The 17,482-nt window shown below is 40.0% G+C and overlaps 1 pseudogene; it reads right to left on the bottom strand.

Annotated features, from left to right (window-relative positions):
* The window catches only part of LOC118829593, a 192,029-nt pseudogene that overhangs the window by 114,107 nt on the left and 60,440 nt on the right, over positions 1–17,482 (bottom strand).

Below are 17,482 nucleotides of genomic sequence, written 5' to 3'. Positions count from 1 at the left end.
ATAATAAATTTATTTAAAAAAAAGAAGGTAGTGGTGGGGAGATAGCAAAGAAAAATAAAGAGGTTAAGAATAATTAATTATAGACTGGCAAACAGCCACGCTGTTCTTTTTGGGGGAGGTGAAGATTCTTTCCATGTCCTGGCTTAGAAATGGCTAATTAGCCTTGATTCATTCCTAAGTGGCAGGAAAGTAATGGGAGGGGTTCAGTGGTGGGGCATATCATGCATCTAGGAGTTACCATTGGTTCCATATTCTGGCAGGAAATGAAAGCTTTCTACCACTGCTTGGAAAGGCTTTATAAACACATATTGATGTCAAAGCTGGAAAAAATGGCAATTCACATGCTTAACTCACATCTGGAATGGCTATAAGCATTCCATGATTTTGATTTTCTGGGTTTTGAGGTGGATTGTTATCTTGAGAAGAAATGTGGAAAAGCTTTAGTTCCAAACCAGTCATTCCAGAAATTAGTGGAAAATGTACTGTTGCTGTTCCCTTGCAGATGTAAAAAGATCACCTTGCTATTCTTTGAGAACATGGCACAGAGGATAGAGAGGTTGTCTCAAAGTCAGGAAGGCATAAGTTCCAGCATGACTTCTTACACGTACGGGCTCTGTAACCCTAGGCCAGCCACCTAACTTCTCAGGGCCATAGGATGCTATAATGCTATGTTACAGTGAAGGTATAGAGATCTTCACTGGTAGAGGTACTCACCTGAGAATTCTCTATACCAATGGAATCACATGTCCATTCCCTATCTCTATCCTACTATTCGTTGTAAAAGTCAAGTTGATCCTGGGCAGGAAAATATTTAGTATTTGGAAATGTTGGCCTTAAAAAAGATGCTAGATAATGTTTGGTTCCTTGTCCCTCCTTTCAAATTAAGAAGTTTTATCATCATCATCATCATCATCATCATCATCATCATCATCATCATTGCCATTGTCACCATCATCCTCATAGTCAGCAGCAGCAGCAGGTTCTGTGATCTAGTTCTTCTGGTGCTTCTTAATGGGATGGATGTAATTCTGGGTTCTAGAAGCTAGAGTTGTAAAGAGAGGTTAGGGCCTATCCAGATGGAAAAGTTGAAGTACTGCCCATAACATAGTAGTTGTCATCTAAGGACCAGCCACGCTAAGTTCGTGCTCCTCACTACCCAAAGCTGGCCGCAGGGTATGAATTTGTCATCAACTGTAGCTCCTGAAGACTTCTATTAAGTCAGAGAGGGGTAGTGATCTACAATAGGGGAGGGAGTCTTCACACTGGTCCTTGACTAATAGAAGCTTGTGTCATCTTTACAAAACACTTTCTTCACAATATTCCCTGCAAAATGCTAGCTAGAATCATTATCCCCATTGTACAGAAGAGCAAACTGAATCTCAGTGAAGCTAAGCCATTTTACCCATGTGGCTGGTATGTGGCTTGAACCCTGGCCTTCTGACTCCAAATAGAATACTTTTTACACTTATTATGCTGACTCTTTTCTTTATATTCATCCCATGGAACAGTGATTAAAAATATATTTCTAGTTCTTAGAAAATTGCACTTATGATAAGAATAAGGAAATCAGCTTCCAAGGGATCCCCTAGACCTCAAGATCAGCATATCCTAAAGGTACTACTATGCTTCTTCTGGTTATTGGGTTACAAGGGGCTATTAAACTTATTCTGCTATTTTAATTTCTCTCTACTGCCATTTCTTAGGAACATATTATGTGAGATTCATATTATACTTTATCAGCAGTTCTAGATCTTGGTGGCTATTGCCTATCAATCCCTAGGACATTCTCCTTCACTCCTCAGTGATTTCAGTGCCTGGCTTATTGTCATTTTCTCCAACTCCTGTCCTCATACCAGGAGGCCTTAAAGTATATAGTGAGACTCCCTCAAAGACCCCAACTTCCCAGTTCTACTCAATTCCCATGACTTACTCATCTACTCCATCTCAGCTACACACACAGATGGTCACAATCTTGATCTTGCCATTATGGCCCACAGCTACTCTACTTTCATATTTGTGAACACCAAAAATTCCTTTTTCTGTTCCTAATGTTTTTGTCAATCTATCTGTATGCCTTATGACCTCTAGCCTTGTTCTTCATCCTCATTATGACCTTCATTTCTTCTACCCTCATTTCTTTTGATAGCCTTTACCCTGGCCATGGCTACACCCACCTCCCTTCCCTGTCTTGACTTCTTGGTGAACCAATTTAATTTTCACTGTCTTCTTCTCTTAAATGCCTAGAAACTCTTATCCTATTGTTGATCATGCCTTGCCAGATTACAACCCTGGATTACTTCCACCATTTGCCTCCTTTGTTCCCATTTACATGCTGCCGACCAGAACTATAGAAAATCATGAAACTGCTAATTGGCTCTGATACAAATTTATTGATTGTTACACAATATTACCTGGTCCCTCACTGCAGCAAAACAATCCTTTTATACCTCCCTAAACAGTTTGCTTGGGAGACCCAACCCTCCCCCGCAGCTATTATTAACTTTTCATCCCTTCTTCAGCCTCACATGACATGACATCCTCTCCCTTCATTCTCTCAATTGAGAATCTTACCTCATAGTTTATAAAAAAAGAGGCTATGCTCTGAGAGCTCCCTTTTCTTCACTTCACATCATTCAAACATCTTCCTTGACTATCTTTACTTCACTTTTGTTTATGATGAAAATGCAACCCTTCTTGCCAAAGCCAGTCTTTCTCTATGTACCCTTGATCCCATCTCCTCCCAACTTTTCCAGTAAGTTCTTTGCCATCATCTCTGCTCTCTTTTTTATCTTTAATCTTTTCCTATTTATTGGCTCATTCCTTTTTGCTTAAATGTTCATAGCTCTTCCATCCTTAAAACAATCCTCAATTGATCCAACTGTCCCTTCCAGCCATCATCTGATACCTCTTTTCCCTTTGTTGGCTAAACTCTTCTGAAGATGTCTACATTTGATGCTTCCATTGCTCCTTTCACATCAAAATCCTCTGTGATATGACTTTCATTTCATCAGTCAACTGAAAATTGGCCCCAGTCATCATCTTTCTTGATTTCTCTGTAGCCTTTTACACTGTTGATCATCATCTCTTCCTGGAAATTCTCTTCAGGTTCAGATAACTCCTTCTGAGTCCTTTGGTGGATCTTCATCTGTGTCAATCTCATGAACCATGAATGTCTCCTAAGACTCCATCTTGGGCCTTCTTCTCTTGTCTTTCTATCCTATCTCATTTAATAATCACATCAACTTCCATGGGTTTAGTTTTCATCTCCATGCAGATGATTCTCAGATTTAATATCCAATCTTAATTTCTCTCCTTAATTCTAGTTCCCTTCATCAATGCCTTTTGAACACCTTGAACTGAAGGGCTTTTAAAAGGCATTTCAAACTCAACATATGCAAAACATGACCATTATCTTTCCTCTTTTCAACCTTTTGCTACTGATCATCTTCCTCCCAGCCATCCAAGCTCCTAACCTTGCTGTCATTCTGGATTCCTGTCTTTCTCCCTCCCCACATGTCTAATCTTTTATCAAATCTTATCATCTTATTGTTTTCTTTCTAATTTTTCTCTACTTGGCACCACTTTCATCACTTTACCCTAGGACTATTGCAGTAGCCTTCTAATGGGTCTTCCTGCTTCAAGTCTCTTTCCACTCCAATCTATCCTCCACTTAGTTATTAAAGTGATTTTTACAAAAGCACAGGTCTGACCACATCACTCCCCATGCTGCCTCTTCCTCCTCCAACTCAATAAACTCGAGTGGCTCTCTTTTACTTCCAGAGTCAAATATGAAATCCTCTCATTGGTATTTAAAGCCCTTCAAAATTTAGCCCCTTCCAACATTTGTTGTCTTCTTACACTCTTCTCCACTCCATGTACTCTATAATCTAGCAAGACTGGTTTACTTGCTATCATTTCCTGTCTCTGTATTTTTATACTGATGCCCCCCAAGCATGGAATGCTTTCCCTCACTCTGCCTCTTTGATTTCTTGTCTTGTTTGAACACTCAGATCAAAGCCTACCTTCTTACTGATGAGGGCACAGTCTCTGGGAACCCCCTTGAATCTGGAATACAGTCTCTGGGAGCCCCCTTGAACTGTCCTTGAATCTTCCAACTGGATCTGGCCTTCCCCTAAGGCCACAAGCCTCACATTATCATTAGGCCCAAATCTCTACCTAGCCTTGCCCTTTGTTGTTCAGCTACTTCCTACCCTTAATCCCATTACCTCACCTTGCTCTCCTTGGACTTCCCCTCAAGACCCTCCCTAAACCCCTCCTCTGGTCACCCCAGCCACCCCTCAATCCCTCCTACAATCTTTGTGTATATAATCTCCATCTTGCCTCCATGAAGGTGCTCAGATTCAATCTAATTCAGTAGGTTGAATCTGGCCCGCTTGTGGAAAAAGGCGTCACAAGGAGGGGGGATTTCTTAAGACAGCCCAGTATGGTGAATCCCTAATAAACTTTCTCTTTTCCCTTGGCTGAGAAGGCTTGAGTCGAATTCTTTCGGCAGGACCCAGTGCGTCAATATTTCAGGGTGCCGAGCACCCCTCAACCTTTTACCTCTTCATTACAAGGGCCTTTTTTCTGGACTAGTACTTTCCTGTGTGGGGTATATGGGGTGTTCAGGGAGGACAAGCACCTCTGGTGTGATGGCTTGCTGAGCCCTTTTCAGAGCTGCTCATCCACCTTTCGCTTCCACCTTTCATTTAACTCTTCTCTGTGGTTCAAAAAAATTGTAGCATGTGCAGAGACCAGTAAAACCACCTCAACAGACAGGCTAAACCAGACTGAGGGGAACTGACAGGCTTCAAACCTGTTGGTGAGTTAGGGGAATGTCTACCCCAAGCATGTGAAAACTTTCCTCTGCAGAATGGGGCAGATGAAAACAGTTTGTTCCAATAGCCATGAATGCGGCTGAAGCAGGTGTCGTGGAACACTTAGAGTTTTATCGGACGTCAGACTCCAAGGTCATCCACTACATCCTGGGCTGTCGCCAGTGGTCTTGACTTTCGTCTTGCCACTGGACTTTGATGACTCTGGAAAAGAGAGTGAGGCTGATGATTTTGTACAACTCTGCCTCACTTAAATTGACCCACTAGTCAAGACATCACTCTGAGAGAGAGAGAGAGAGAGAGAGAGAGAGAGAGAGAGAGAGAGAGACAGAGATAGAGACAGAGAGACAGAGACAGAGACAGAGAGACAGACAGAGAGAGAGAGACAGAGTCCCAGGGCAAATCACATAACTTCTTTCATGGCTTAGTTTCCTCATATATGAAACGGGGATAATGGCACGTACCTTACAGAGTTATTGTTAAGATCAGATGAGATAATCTATTTAAAGTACTCCATAAACTTCTAAGCACATATCTGGGATCTATATCTCTTGATAATCCTTTGCATTTTTTTTGTCAGACCTTACTTATTGTCAAATAGTTCTTAATATCAAACCTAGTCTGCTTCACAACCAGCCACTCTCCTCTTTTGAGTCAATTTAACTAACCTTTTTTCCCTGGATCTAATTTGTCACATTTTACAAATCCTCTCATAAAATTTCACAGTCTCTGCCTTCCTAAGCCGAGCCTTGGCTTCTTTTCTAGTATTCTGATATCTCTCTATTTCTATAAATTGAATCTTTAGCTATTACTTTTGCAGTTCCAGTGAACAAAAGGATGGACCTGGAGTCAGGAACACTTGAATTCCCATCCAGCCTCAGATTCTTATTGCCTGGGAGACCCAGGGCAAGTCATATAGCCTTAGTTTCCTCATCTGTAAAATGGGGATGTAATAGTCCTACTTTCCAGGGTTACTGTGAGGATTAAATAAAATAATATTATAAAGTAACTTGTAAATTTGAAAGTGCTACATAAATGCTATCGATAACTAACATTTATATAGTATTTAATATGTGCCAAGCGCTCTACAAAACATTTTACAATTATCTCATTTGATCTTTATAACACCCCTAGGGGTTAAGTAGTTTTATTATCTCCATTTTACAGATGAAGAAACTGAGCCAGAGAAAGGTTAAATGACTTGTCCAGTCTGAATTTGAACTTGGGTCTTCCTATCATTGTTGTTATTATAATTATGATTATTAATTGTTATTTTATTTTCACTTATACTGCCACAGTATCAGTTGATCATCTAGTCTAAAGTTTTCATTTTATAGATGAAGAAACAGACTCAAGAGGAAAAGTGACCCGTCCAAAGTCACATACCTGGCCCACTGCAAAATTAGGATGAGAAATGAAATCCTTGATTTCCAGGCCAGTGTTTTTTTCTTCTATATCTGGAGGGGAAGCAGTGCCATACAGTGGAAAGGGCCATAGGACTTGGATTCAGGGGAAGGAGGCTCAATCCCTGGCCCATGTCAAGATCTGTCACTTTCTATCGGATACCCCTTAGTTCTGCTGGGTCTCAGTCTTCTCCTCTTTCAAATGAAGGGGCTGGGCTTGACCTCTGTGGGTCCTTCTGGCTCTCTAAGTCCAAAGTTCCAGCCTCACCATCTTAATCTTTTGGAATTTCTTTTTTTAAAAGCTATTTTTAAACAAACAATTTCGGAAATTCTACTTTTTGAGAAAACACTTTAAATTTTCCCTTAGGGGAAAACAAGTTGATTTTTTTTTTCTTAAAGGACCACACGGTTTTCCAGCAATGTTGGAATAGCTCTAGAAAGCCCTGGCTAATAGTCGCTTTGCTCCTTTCCTTATCATCCTGTGTTAGACAGTGAAGGGAGAGGGAAATATGAATAAGTGAATTAAAAAAAAAACCTACAATAACAACATTTATTAAGTGCTTGCAATGTACCAGGCTAAGTATATCCATATTTGGGCCAAGTATATCTGTATCCCTACCCAATTTCTCATACAGTCCCCTTGCTATTTGGCATCATGATCAAAAGCATATTTAGTTCTTTAGTCCACTCAATAGGTTTCCTCTCTTTTAAGCCCATCTCTATTTGCAGCAGCAATTTAACTTGTATGTTTCTGATTTATTTAGAATTATCCCATTACTATGTGAATCTAGGTGCTATTTAAAGATTTAAGAGCTTGCTAAGTCTTCTGCTTTTTTTCTCATTTTTTTCTTTTTTTGAAATTAAACAGTCATTAAGCACCTACTATGGTTTAGGTACAAAGAAAAGCAGTGCTGAATTGGTCCTGAAGGCAGGAAGTTGCATTGGCTGATGTAACAAATTGTGGGCCCCAAAAGCCAGAGGTGGACTTGAAACTCACATTTACAGAGCTTTGAGAGAGTTCTAGACTTGGACGAAATGCCCCCTCCCATTTCTCATTACCATTAAATGAAACAAAGTGAGACTCCTACATCTCAACCCGGACATCCATTTAAGCTGCATGTAATGAGCCCTCCTCCAATCTGCCTTTGACTAAGGGAAAGAAATGTCTTACTCCACCGGACTCTTCCAAACTAGGCAACTGATTAGAGGAAATGCTTTTGGCAAATTAGAGAAAAGTTGGAGAGGAAGCAGCCTACTGTGATCGACATTGATTCTTGCAGGTGCTTTGGATAAGTTCTAATTTTTTTCTCTCCAGGATCTCTTTGGCTAGAGGGCCGGTCAAAAGTGGGATGAAGATGCTTCCTGATTTAATGCAGGTTTTATAGAACAGAGACATGGTTGGGAATTTGGGAAAGCTGACTCCAGCTCCCTTCTATCACATTTTACTTGCTAGGTAATGAACATATTACTTCATTTCCACATCTGTATGATGGGACCTAACCCCTTTGAGGGCCCCTTGGAATATCCAAAAGACACTGGTTTACTTATCCAAACCAAGGGGATTTTCATGAAGGTATAGTGGAAAGAACATATGACTTATGCATCAGGAAAGCCGGTTTTCTGATCCCCAAGGTATAAAAATGATAAAGGACCTTTTCAAGGGTCTTTTTAGCTTTAAGGTTTGATGATTCTGAAATATCATGAAGGAATGAATAAAATAAGCAAAAGAAAATAGTTCACATTTCTGTAAAGCCTTAAGGGTTACCGAGCACTTTCCTAACAACAAACTGGAGAGATATTAGTGTAGGTATTAGCAATCTCATATTACAGATGAAGAAACTGAGGCTCAAGAGAGGGAAAGAGACCTACATTCACAAAGTTGGGAAGTGTGAAAGCTGAGACTCAAATCCAGGTCCAAGCTTCCTGCTAAGTGTCTAATATGCTTCCTACCTTGCCCTATTGTCTTTGTCATGAGGTTGATTCCATCAACTTGTTCTAATGGAGCACCTAAGTTCCTTGTTTATTTCCATTCTTCTCCAGAAGAACGGTACCACCGTATTTGGTTTTTCTTTTATGGGAACAGTACCATCACATGCTGTACACCTCTAATGCCTGGGGTTCTTCACCTGGTGTTCTCAGACCACAAAAAAGTTCTTGAGCTTGGGTGGGAAAAATTTATATCTTTATTTTCACTGACTTCTAACTTAAACTTCACATTTCCTTTAATTATGATTTAGAAAAAAGAAAGCAACATTATTCCGAGAAGGGACCCACAGGCTTTGCCAGAATGATTAAGAGATCTGTGATATAAAAAAAGGTTCAGAACTCCTTTCCTAATGGCTCATCATATTTACTAACCCCACATTAGTGGCTCTGATAACAGCGATGCTCAACTTAGGGTGTACCCTTCAGATAGAGAGTAGAAGAGCTTTGTAGAATGGTGCTTGTTTTACAACAAACGAGATTTTTTCAAGTCTCAGAGACAGTGTATGTAAACTTTGTAACTCATAAGGCACCAAAAAGTTTGGTTATTATCATTATTACTAGTAACGACAGCAACAGCAATTTTAACCTGTGGTACAAACCATCTTGGAATGTGTGGAGCTTTGTATCAACAATGTTGCTAGCAGCTACTGTGCTTGTGTAAGGCCAATAACACCAGCACAAAGAAGGGCTGCTAACACAGGCTCTTTGATCTGCTTTTCTAAGGAAAGTAACTTTAAGGGGTTAACAATCTCAGTTTAATTAAACAAACATGTAATCATTCACATAGTTTAGGGGGAAAAGATCAGCCTCCTGAACTTCAGGGCGAATGTGAACAGAAATTACAAGCATACATTATAAACGGAGGAAATAACGCAAATCAGTTTATTCATAGCAATACAGTTACCAGAGAAGCACCAACATCTATCTGTCTGGGTTATCAGAGCTGAGGAGGGGGTGCTATTTCAATGGCTTGACCAGCAGAATTTTATCACTCTTTCAATGAGTGTACCCCCAAAACAAAATGCCAACCTCAGATCTTATATACAATCTCAGGGCCCTGGGGCACTTGATTATCTCAGTGCTGAGAAGCTCTCAAACAAAGAACAGTGAAAAGTCCCATTTTGCTTGCCATTACATTTGAAAGGCAAGACTCATCAAAGGTACTTGATTACCTCAGCATTGCAAAAGAGAAGACAACAAAAAAATCCTGCCCTGATTACCATTACAAGCTTTTCATACAAATGGAGGAAAATAGAACCTAGCACCCTGGTATTCCTGTTGCCTCTCTGTGGTATCCTGATTCCTTATATCATGCCACCATCATCAAAGGCTATGAAGGGGGTGAGGAAGCTTCATTTCATGGGATGACAATCTCTACTCATTGGCTGAAGGATCATGAGTCACAAGTTATGGATTTAGAGACACAAGGGATCTCAGACTGGGCCATTCCCTTCATTTTAATGTAATGAGTAAACTGATGCAGAGAAAGGAAAGAAATGACTTTCCCAAGGTAGCAACTGGCATAGTTGCAATTCAAACTCAGGTCATATGACTCCAAGCCTAGCACTCTTTTCTTTATAATACATTGTTCCATAGACATGAACTCATAACTCTGCCTCTGACCCTGGTTCTATACACTTAGATAGAAACATAGAATCTCATAATTCAGAACAATGAAAGACTTTTTATTACTTATGATAATTTAAACCTACGATGATTATAGTTTCCAAAAGGGCTATGAGAGGGCTAATTGAAGAGATAATACAGGAAATGATCAATTGCCAAATGAAGTGTGCAGTCAGAGATTTCTAGAGGAGTTTGGGGGAGAGGAGGGATCATATCTAGCTGGAGTGGTCAGAGAAAACTGTGAAAAAATTGTGAGGTCCTGTAGAATTGGAGCAAATTTTGCTTGTGCCCTCTATTGCTTTGGACTGTCCCAGAACTATGTGGAAAGTTGTAGATAGTGACAGAAGATTTGGTTTTTTGCTTTTCCCTTACTACCAAAAACCTCTTTTTCTGATTTATTTCTCCTTGTATTGTCTCAGCCTAGTTATAAATCTGGAGTATGGATTGGAGAATGTGGATAGTACTAAAATGCAGAGAACATAGATTGTTAGATCTGGAAGAGAACAGAATTCATCTGAGCTGTAACTCAGGTGGGGCAGTCAGGTCTTTGTCCAAGGGAGCTCAACTTAAAGAGTGCCAACAGCACTTGATGGCCTTTAGCAGCATAGAAATAACTGTGTGGAACACCTAAGGAACAAGAATAATTTATAAAAATGGAAAGATTCCAGTGAGCTGAGGTGACCTCTTTTCTGTCTTCTCTGTACCCTTTCCTTTCTGCCATCCTGTTCTCAGAAGCAGCCTCAAGCTGATATCCCATGGTGTCTTCTCCCTTCCTATCTTTTTCTATGGGGTGGTGTCCTACTCTCATTCCTCCTCCCTTCTTCTTCCCCTCCACCCTCCATTAAAGGTACACTTTGTGCGGCTTGCCCCAGCAAAAAAAAGATTGATAGTTATGGTTCTGGGGCTCATGTCATTCAGTCCTTATGGTTTCTTTCTTGCTATGGTTAATAACAACATTTAAAAAGCAAACTTAAAAGAAAACTAATGCTTGCCCCCTAAATTAGTTGGTTATGAAAATAAAGTCGCCTCATTCTCCAGATTCTTTCAAATACTTGATCTTTCCTCTAGTTTTCTGATCCTTGTTCTTTATGACGCATCTATTTTCTGGGAACTATTTCTTGGCTTAGAATCCCAGTTATGCTCTGTCTAAAGAAAGAAGGAAGGACTTTGCCCACTCAGAGCTGCTCCCCTCACCTCAGAGAAATCAATGGAATGAAAAATTCAGCTAGATTTCTTAGCACGAATAGTTGGGAGGAGTATTGGGGTGGTGGTAGAGAGTAAGTATCCTTAGTGGATCAATTCCCTTAATACAGATCTTAAAACATCCCCTCCCCCCATTTTTTTCCACAGAGCCAAATGTCAAAGGAGGCATTTAAACAGTTTAAGGAAACCAAAATTTTGAAAAACACACACACACACACATACGTATATGTGTGTGTGTGTGTGTGTGTGTGTGTGTGTGTGTGTGTGTGTGTATGAGACCCAATGAGATCTTAGTAGTTTGCCAGGTTGCATTCCAAAAAGAGATGTTAGGGAATTGAGAAGTCAGTCTTTCTAAAACTCTTTCTTTATAGTTTTCTCTCCCTCTCCAGCCAGGCATGAGTCAGAGTAGATGTCCTATATATGTATCTCTGGCTGGCCTGGGGCCCTAGTGTTTTGGACATCTTCAGGCTCTGGGCTATCACATCTCCCTCCATATCCCTTAATTGGTTTGCCATCTCTTTAGGGGCAAGGTGCCAGCAGCCCTGGTTTAGAGCTGAATGTCTTCTCAGAGCAAGGAGGAAGCTATAGGAGGTCCGAGTGAGATGAGTCAACTTTGTAAGTAGGTTTCCAAAATTGTTTGGCTTCAAGGAGTCCTTTCAGACCAGAGTGGGCTCCTTTTCTTTGGTGCCTGCTCTCTTACCCTTCCTGGGCTGCCCTTTGTCTTGCTGGGCTAAAACAAATACCCTTGAGGGTCTGCCCTTAGATCATACATCTTTCATCAGTTTGGATTACTTCAAAATTGAAGAACAAAGACAATAGAAAGGATAGACTGAGGGCTTGTGTCTGTACACCTTACAACCTATCTAGATTACCATTGGCTCTTGAGGTCAGTGACAATGTATTCTTTATAATCATCTCTCTCTTAAGGTCTAGGATAGTGTATTGAATGCAGTAGGTATTTAATGTTTGTTGAATTAATTAGGATGAAAGTTTCTTAGATTCATAGGCTTTTGAGAACTAGAAGGGACCTTAGAGATTTTGCTAGGTTTTCACCTGATTTTCTATAGACATGGATTATGCCTTTGTCTTGGAGCCTGACCACTCTGAACAGTGTTTGTTGGCTTGGTTAATAAGTCACTGGTCCTTTGACTCCACATCTAGGACTCTTTCTACTACAATCCCTTTTAAACATCTATATCACATTGTTGATTCTGTGAGCTTAGAAAGAACACTTGACCACAAGTATGGAAATCCCTATTCAAGTCAAGAACTATATCAGTTCTCTCCTCTGAACCTCACTTTCCTCTTCTTCAAGATGGACATGATGGACTAGATGTTTTCTAGGATCCCTTATGGAGCTAATGTTGGATGAAGCTGTACTTAAATCCCTAAGTGCTACCTAACCTACTGGCCAACTCCACTTTTCCAGGAGAAATTCTCTTGACTCTCCGAGTCAGACAGTTGCTTTTAAGTACTGTGACTGCCTGAGGATCTTGTGACAAATGTCATATTTTCATTGTCAAAACTGTAGAACTTTAATCGTCACCCTACTGAGGGAAGAAAAAAGAAGGATAAGAACAGAATCTCAGAAGGGTCAGCTAGGGGGTCAGCTAGACCAGCTGTTTCTACCTGATGCATGACTTCTCTCTGGAAGGAAGTTGGGAGAAAATTCACAGCTGAAGGAGACTTGAGCGGGTACAAGAGATGATGTGGAACCAAGCCAGGAATAATAAAGACAGCTTTTCTACCAAAAGAATATCAATCTCATGTCTTAATATGTGACTCCAGGAAAGAAAAACAAAAGCCTCTGGCCTCCCTGACTTTCTAGGGTGGCAGATTTCAGATTCCATCTCAAATTTCTGCAAAACTTGGATGGAAACAAAGTTTACTTTCTGGTTTCTCCTTAGCCTTTTTCTTCATTCTGACTTTTCTCCTTGAAAAATCTCTCTCCGTATATCTAGCGAATTTTTGTATCTTATTTCTAAAAATTTTTGTTCTCAGCACATTATGGTGTTAAGGTGGTTGTGTGTCTTTGGACAAATCACTTAACCATTATGGGCCTCTTTTTCCACATTGGTGAAAAGGTAGTAATTATGCTTACCTTGATGATCTATTTGGAAATGTAAAGTACTGTTCAAACATAATTTTTTTTTTATTTATTGACTGAGCTAGACAGTCACTTTGGAGCATTGTGGAGACCTAACTCTATATTTAGAAAATGTCCTATGTAAACTCAGTTGCCCTGTCCTAGGAGGCTCAGGCTCAATGTAAGTGAGTGGTATGGTATGATAAGGGCAGCTGGGTGGTGCTGTAGTGGTTAGAGTGCTAGGCCTGGAGTCTGGAAGACTCATCTTCCCGGGTTTAAATCTGGCCTCAGACCCTTATCAGCTGTGTGACCCTGGGCAAGTCACTTAACCCTGTCTGCCTCAGTTTGCTCTTCTGTAAAATGAGCTGGAGAAGGAAATGGAAAACCATTTTAATATCTTTGTCAAGATTGAGACAGACATGACTGAAAGGACTGGAGAACAACAACGAATGATATGATAGAGGAGAGCACTGGATTTGAATCAAAGGACTAGAGTTCAAACCCCGGTTTTGTCACTTGGACAAGTTTCTTCTGATTTTAAGCTTCTTGAATTTAGGGATCATCTTTAGCAGTTGGCACCGTGGCTGACATATTAGGTGCTTAATAAATGTTGACTAATTGGACATTAGTTTCTTCAGCTGTAACATGAGGAAGATGAACTAGAGGGACTCTGAGGACCCTTCCAACTAACTCTAAATCTAAGATTTAAAGAGACAAATTTAAACTTCCTATTTGGAAAAAATTCTAAGAATCAGGAAGGAAATAAGTATTGATTAAGTGCCTATGACTATGTCAGGTACTCTGATTAAGCACTTTACAAATATTATTTCATTCAATTGTCTTAACAACTGTGGGAGGGAGGTGCTATTTTTATCCTCATTTTACAATTGATAAAGTTGAGGCAAATAGAAGTTAGGTGACTTGCCCAGGGTCAGACAACTGGTAGGCATCTGAGGTTGAATTTGAACTTAAGTCTTCTAGATTCTAGACTCAGCACTCATCCATCGTGTCACTTAACAGTCTCAATTAGAGTTGTCCACAAGTAAAACGTGCTGCCTCTGGAGCTAGCGGGTTCCATCTCCTTGGAGGTCTTCAAGCAGAAGTTGGATGACCACTTGACACAAAGGTTGTAGTGGGGATCATTTTGGAGCATGGTTTGACTTAGATGGTCAATGAGGTCCTTTCTATTTCTAAAAATCCATGATTCCCTGAAGTAGGATCCTAAGAGTATAAATGTAGAGTTGAGGGACCTTAGCAATTATCTAGTCCAATCTTCTCATTTGATAGATTTTTTTTTGATGTACTGAACAACTTCTTCCATTACTCAAACTTGCTTTTAGGAAAGGCTGTTTTTAGTCATTTATCAGTCAGTGTGAATGTCAGTCCTTGTGTTCCTTCTTCTTGGGGGATTTTCACTTCAAACCTCATGATTGTAGAATTACAGGATTATTTCCAGGTGAAGACATTTCCCCAAATTTTTAAAACATTTTTATTTAAAGTTTTGAGTTCCAAATTCTATCCCTCCTTCCCTCGTCTCCCCCTTTCCTAAGATAGCAAGGAGTTAGCTATAGGTTATACATGTGCAATTATGTAAAACATTTCCCTATTAGTCATTTTGTATAAGATGACTTGAATAAAAGAAAAAAAGTGAAAAATAGATTGCCTCAGTCTGCATTCAATTAATATCAGTTCTTTCTCTGGAGGTGGATAGTATGCTTTGTCATTAGTCCTTTGGGATTGTTTTGGATCATTGTTTTGCTGAGAACAGCTAAATCATTCACAGTTCTTCATCATACAATATAGCTGTGTACAATGTTCTCCTGGTTCTGTACACTTCACTATGCAACAGTTCATGTACGTCTTTCCAGGTTTTTCTGAAATCATCCTGTTTGTAATTTGTTCTAGCACAATAATGGTACATTACAATTACATGCCACAGCTTGTTTAGCCATTCCCCAATTGCTGGGCCTTCCCTTGATTTCTAATTCTTAGCCAGCACGAAAAGAGCTGCTATAAATATTTTTGTACAAAGAGGTCCTTTTCCCTTTTTTTTGGATGTCATGACACACTTTTAAGTTTAATCTGCATTATTAACATTTTGTCCATCATGTTCTTAAGTCTAGACAATCAACAAAACAATAAATCAAGCTCTGATCTGCAGCAGTTGCTTATTTCCAAAGGTGTACATGTTCACTCTGAAAATTTGACAACCAGCTCTTAAGTCAGTTTAAGTTGGCTCTGGCACAGACCTGTGACTCAGAGGAGAATTTTGTTCTGTCAGGAGGGTGGGGGTTGGGTAGAAGAATGTAATAGAGGGGGAAGGGAAGAGGCATTACTAAACGCTTGGAGCTAATAAATCTGAGGCTCCTTCTGAAAAGAGGAAGGGTAAAGACTCGAGGAAGAATGAGCATTAAGAAATGAGCTTTCTGTGTCAAAGAGTACTGTGAGGTGGGAGATTATCCAATAGGGCCAGAAAAAGAAGAGACCAGTATCTGGTGGGTGATGATTCCTTGCCAAGGGTAACTGAGGTATCTATTTTTAATGGCTCAATCAATATTTTTTAACCTCTTACTATATGTCAGACACTAAGTGCTGAGCGTGCGAAAAGAGGCAAACGACAGTCTCTCTGCTCTCAAGGCACTCACAATTTGTTGACTTGATGAAAACACCACAGAGATCTCTTGTCTGGGGCATGAATCCAAAGTATAAGAAAGAACTTCTCTTGTTAAACCACAAGACGACTACCTAGTTCTAGTGATTCATGTGTTCAAAAATGATATTGAAAGAGATTATGAAATCTGGGATGAGAAATTAAAGATGAGAGACACTGGTTTTGCTTTTATCACTGTTTTTCATTGAAGACAAGGCGTGTGGAAGGAAAACATTGATTTGAGAGGTGAAAATTAAGAAAAGCATGTCTGAGAATGGGATTGGTGTTTCTGGACTATGGTTTAAAACTTAGGAATGGCATTTTCCTGGCAGAAATGGACCTAACAAAGACTAGTAAGAATGTATTTGCCTGATGTCTTGCAACTCTAATTTAAATACTGATGTCAATGATCATTTATTAAGCACTTACTGTGTGCCAGGGAGGAGGGATAGACATGGGAATCAAGCTCAGGTCCTGGCTGATCTCCATCCTAACTCTAGTTATTCATCATCACACCCAAGGAGATTCAAATGTATATACAGAACCATTCACCCATTTGAATATAACAAGCTATGGTTCGAATGGCCTCTTCTACTAGAATTTGGCTCTTAACGATGGTAACAATCTCTTGAGTTTGTGAAACATTTTGTGATTTTCTAAGTGCTTTCACACATTTACCTCTTAAATGCTCATAATATCCTGGAGAGGAAAATACGACAGGATCTTGTTAGTCCATTTGTACAGGTAGAGAACATCAAGACCCAAAGGTGCAAAATGGCTTGTCATACAGTGATCCTGGAAGAACTGGTGCCCTGAATTCTGGTTGTATTTTCTTTTCGCAACCATGTTGAGATTCCTTTTTCTATGTCTATAGTTTCCTTCAGCCTGTGGGAAATGTTTGTTGAAGCTTCAAAACTCTTTGTTGGAAGGCCTCGCACCTAAATTTAGTGGAAGAGAAGGGAAAGAATTGAAGAGAAGGGAAAACAAAGTCATTTGAGAGAATGAGGCAGAAAATTAACTGGTTTAAGGGACTGATTTGGGGGACCTTGTGCATTCCTACTGGGAGAACTGCTTGGTTTCATGAAGCTATACTTTACTAACCAGTGTGATCCTCTTAAAATATTTTTTCTTTTGGGGGTTGTTCTGAGTGAGGGCATTTGACATGTGGACACCTTTTATTTTTATATTTTTTTTGGCAGGGGAATTGGGGTTAAGTGACTTGCCCAAGGTCACACAGCTAGTAAATGTGTCAAGTGTCTGAGGCTGGATTTGAACTCAGGTCCTCCTGATTCCAGGGCTGGTGCTCTACTCACTGTGCCACCTAGCTGCCCTAATGTGGACACCTTTCAGCTGACAAGAGTGGAATGCAATTAAGTGTGAGAGGAAGACTTCTTGGAAGGAGACTTCTTGTGATTCTGAAATAAGTCTCACTGGCTTTCCGTCTGCATGGTAGGATGACCACATTTAGAGCCAAAGGGACCTTTGAGATCAGATAGTCAGGGGGCTCTTAACCCTTTCTTGTGTCATGGATCCCTTTGTTGTTGTCATTGGTCTTTTGTTCTTGAAGAGGAACAATGATATCATGAAAGTGATGTCTTGATTTGTGTATGAATTGGATTTAAGTGAGGCAGAACTGTGAAAAGTCATCAGCCTCACTCTCTCTCCTACAATCATTGGAGTCCAGTGGCCAGAC

The sequence above is a fragment of the Trichosurus vulpecula genome, chromosome 8, assembly GCF_011100635.1.
Source record: "Trichosurus vulpecula isolate mTriVul1 chromosome 8, mTriVul1.pri, whole genome shotgun sequence".
Classification (NCBI taxonomy): domain Eukaryota; kingdom Metazoa; phylum Chordata; class Mammalia; order Diprotodontia; family Phalangeridae; genus Trichosurus; species Trichosurus vulpecula.
This window is presented reverse-complemented; position numbering and strand designations above follow the sequence as displayed.